A 4,150-nucleotide genomic window follows, 5' to 3' on the forward strand; every position below is an offset into this window, starting at 1 on the left:
GCTTTATGATGTTTATAGCATGCTTACTGTTTTCGCTGTGCGCAAAAAGGCCCCAGCAGCTGGCCCGCCCGAAAACCCCATTAGTAAATCGACAAGTGCTGTTCTCGCTGTCGCAAAGAGAGTGCGTTGCACAGATGCGAAATGGGAAAAAAAATTGGCATGATTCAAAGTGCTGGGGCTATACATACGCAGACGTAAAAACAGGTGCACAGGAATTTGTTGTCACGACTATAAAGCCCGGACGTCTCTCACCTCTAGCCACATAGTGTTTCTTCACCAATAGCGAAGATCCACCCCCAGATCGCCATGCTGCTGCAGCTGCTGGTCCTGGCCTTGCTGGCCTGTTCGTTCGGTAAGCACACATCGATTGCTGCGTCGCACTTTTACATCTTGCTAAATACAAGTTCATTTGGTCCAGTTAATCCAAAAATTGTTTGCCTATGCACATCAGTGGGTTAATGCTATTTAAGAGTGCGTGTGTACTTTAGCATGGGCTCGGCTTTACCTAGGTTTCTATTACATTGCTAGACACCTGAAATTGAGTTGAGCGTTCGGTCTGCCGGTAGAATGAACACGAAGCTGTGTTTTGCCTAGTCCATTGCTTTGTCTGGAAAGTCTTGATCGTGACGTTCATGTTGTCATACGGAGGCAAAACGTCACGCACTGGCAGGACTAGCACGGTGAATTGACGTCGAATCAATCAGAAAAGATGCGCTGTGTTTTATTTCTTCCCTCGACAGGCCGTGTGGAATTCTGCGTCCGTGGCCCGTCTGAAAGACCACCGCGATCAGCCCACTGGTCCCAGCGCCGCCCTCGTCAGATCGTGTGATTGTCTGAGCGCCCGTCACTGCCACTTGCATCATTGCACTGGCTAGTCCCTCCGGTCGTCTGCCACTTGCATCACTGCACTGGCGAGTCCCTCCGGTCGTCTGCCACTTGCATCATTGCACTGGCTAGTCCCTCCGGTCGTCTTATTGACTCCACTGCCCAAATCGAATACTGTGATAGCCTAATTATACCGTGAAGTAATCCTGTGAAAATCTGATATACCTGTTATAGAAAACGCATTCAGCGATATTTGACGCTATTGGAGATATTACAGCAGTGATCAATCGACCGGCTGTGAATTGTACAGCAGATTAGAGCTGTGCAGTACCGTAGCTTTGTGGCGGTAGTGACAGAGTCAGGAATACAATGTCGGGGTTAGAGACATGACTGCCTCATCGTCTCCACGTCTTCGCCCACCCGACGCCCCCTCCCCTTTCCCCGAAGAAACGCAACAAGAAGTGTTAAGTAGGTACCGTAAGAGTGGTCAGTTCTATCCCAGATCCACCAAATTTAAATTGAAAGAACCGACTGGCAATTCACATTTGTTTCCAAAACTTTTCCGCGGATTTCTTGTCACCGGGTGCAAGTTGCTACAAGGCCGATGGAACCCAGAGTACAGGACAGATCCCAGGGTAACAGGACATATCAGGATAATAGGAAATCTTACTGGCACTTAAGTGTCACTTGTGGGATGCTACGATCGTCACGCTGGGAACTGCACATTTTGCCTTTACCCGCCAGCTGGATTCGTCGAACTTTTACGCAGCCAGTCTCATTTTCCTAGCGGTCGCAGCTGTTCATGAGGGATCCAGCAGAACCGTCGTAAGCATGAAAAGCAACTTTTGGTCATACTCTTGCCAAAAGTCAGCACACAAATCGCAATCGAATCACAGCTGATAGATACGGACACGTCCAAATTAGACCGATTCTGTTTTGGAGCACCCTAAACAAATTTGCCGAACTGTCTGTTTGTCCAACCTGTCGTGTCTGACCTGTCTGAGACATACCAGACTGACGTTTTGAAATCTAACTCTCGCTTTGTTTTGTTTTTCTTCTCTTCTTGATTATAAACAACTGCCTCACCTTAGAATGCTTGGTTGCATACAGAGTGCGTGCATCCACCGCGAATCCCAGATCTGCATGACCAGTTACAAAGAGCTTGGTGGTCTTGAGCCTACGGCAAATCAAGACATTCACGTCGGAGGGAGGGGGAGGGAGATTTGCTGACAGGAGCTATTCCCCCCCCCCCACCCCCCACCCCTGTCAACATGTTAAATTGGCCCTGGTACTGAGTAGCTGTTGCTGCCCCTCCCATCAGCCCCTGTCGTCGTCTGAGTGGCTGTCATTGCCCCTGCCAACAGACCCGTGGTCGTCTTCCATTGGTTACCACTGCCCCTCAGTCCCATCAGGTGCCGCCATCGTCATCTGACGTCATCACGTCCCGCCCGTCAGAGTCAGCCAGTGGCCAGTCTCCGTCGCCCAATGACGAGCAGGGGCTGAAGCAGATGGAGAAGGGGCTGCAGCATGTGCAGGGCGTTGATGGGGTTGGCCGGCAGAGCCGTGGCGATCCCAACAGACGCGGTGAGGAGCAAGACGCTGGAATTTCACAAGTCGTCTGAGGCAAACGGGGATATACCGCCCTCCCAGAAGATCTTATGGAGGTAAGAACGGGCAAAAGTCAGGCCCATGCGCCAGGCGAGCATCCTGGCACGTAACTAAGGATGAGCGAGCATCCTTAGGTGGAGTAACGATCGATGGCCCTGGTGGAAGTTCCTGTACTTACTGAATTTCAGCCGGCCAGTTCATGGTTACCGGCGCTCGGAGCACCCAAGCCCAAATCTTTCTAGGTGTCAACTTCCTAGGCCATTAACTGCACACGGCTGACGACAAAAGCTCGCATAACGAATTGTAGCCCATGCTGACACCTTTTTTTGTCAGTGACATGGTCTCCGGGGTTCCTGGCTGAAATGATAAGGAGCTGTTCCGAAGTAATTTAAGCCGAAAGTGTGATGATTTGGAGCGATTACAAGCCAAAGACTTTCGTGTTCGCGTCCTAGCAAGTCTTTTCAAATCATCCGCGTAACAATGTATATTGTCCGCTGAACCACGTTCTAAAGCACGATCACAGTCATATCTCCTTCATATGCGCCTGAAGTTCTCGGCAGCTGTTGTTCAGTCGCCCCGAGGCTAACTCAAAGATCGGTTTCACCTAGTGTTCACTTATGCCACGTCGTGTTAAGGTTCCGTTGCGATATGTTCAGGCTATTCTGCAATTAATGCTTTGCTTGCTTTCCAGGTCGCAGGCGCAGAACCACCAGGTCGTCCAGTAGTTCGTCCACTTCCAGTTCCAGTTCCGACTGATCTTCATAGCCGGATCTGGCTTTGAAATTCTCAGAAGTCTGCATGGCCGACGCTGCCTGTGACTCCCACTGACTCCCGCTGCTTGTGACTCCTACTGACTCCCGCTGCTTGTGACTCCCACTGTCCGGGCCAGCAGAACCAAAGGTGCAATCGTGACGGAAATCCCTTACTATTCTTATGCTTGAGGTGTTCGGTGACGGATCCCTTTTCTATGTAAGGCCTTGAATGGCGATGCCACGTGGAGGGCAGTCGGGCTTTTCTGAGAACTTACCCTTCGCAAACGCTTATTTGGATTTTTGGTAGACTATCCATATTAATGTGTGTTGTTGGAGAACATTTGGAAGAATCGTGTCAAGCAATGCTCAAATGTTGCAGAGCCCCCTTCAAACTATGGAATCATCCCAATTTGAGTCTGATTCGGTAATAGAACATTGCGTCGCGGGCCTCGGTATGCTTCGAAGTGTAGCCTGCTCTTTCCTCCTCAGTGCTTGGCTCAAATGGTGAATTGTCAAATAATAGACCCTGCTTTATTTCGAAATAGGTCTCGCGCAGCTGTCGTCTACGTGAAACGTTCACCACTTGTTGGCGTTCAACACATTTCGCCACGAAAATTGCAATGATTCACGAATGGCTGGTGTCCAACAATACACATAAAAAACGAAGCCCCGAATTTGGACAGGTTTGCACTGAAGTTTCCAGTGGTTTCCTGAAAATATTACCGATGTCAACGCGTCTCATGACACTATGAGGGATGAATGACCCTGCGCGCAGGCTTCAAGTGCCTAGTTTATGTTCAAGTTCAAGTTCAAGTGCCCAGTGTTTGATTTTGCATCCATGCGCTCTGGCTGCCAGGAACGAGTGGATGCTATCTTTCTGGTGATGTGCCGTGTAGCCGATATTACAGTCAGTCTCCACCGGCCTTCATTGGTGCATCCCTAACATCGCAAACATAAATAATGAC

At 49.8% G+C, this 4,150-nt stretch overlaps 1 long non-coding RNA gene across 1 annotated transcript; it reads left to right on the top strand.

Moving 5' to 3' along the window:
- The first annotated feature begins 274 nt into the window (after window positions 1–274).
- Window positions 275–3,701, top strand: LOC119103981 (uncharacterized). The gene is made up of 3 exons (XR_005094849.1): window positions 275–352; window positions 2,281–2,489; window positions 3,125–3,701. It is a non-coding gene; the product is annotated as an uncharacterized LOC119103981 (long non-coding RNA).
- Window positions 3,702–4,150: the final 449 nt, after the last annotated feature.

The sequence above is a fragment of the Pollicipes pollicipes genome, unplaced genomic scaffold (assembly GCF_011947565.3).
Source record: "Pollicipes pollicipes isolate AB1234 unplaced genomic scaffold, Ppol_2.1 Scaffold_5724;HRSCAF=6776_pilon_pilon_pilon, whole genome shotgun sequence".
Lineage (NCBI taxonomy): Eukaryota > Metazoa > Arthropoda > Thecostraca > Pollicipedomorpha > Pollicipedidae > Pollicipes > Pollicipes pollicipes.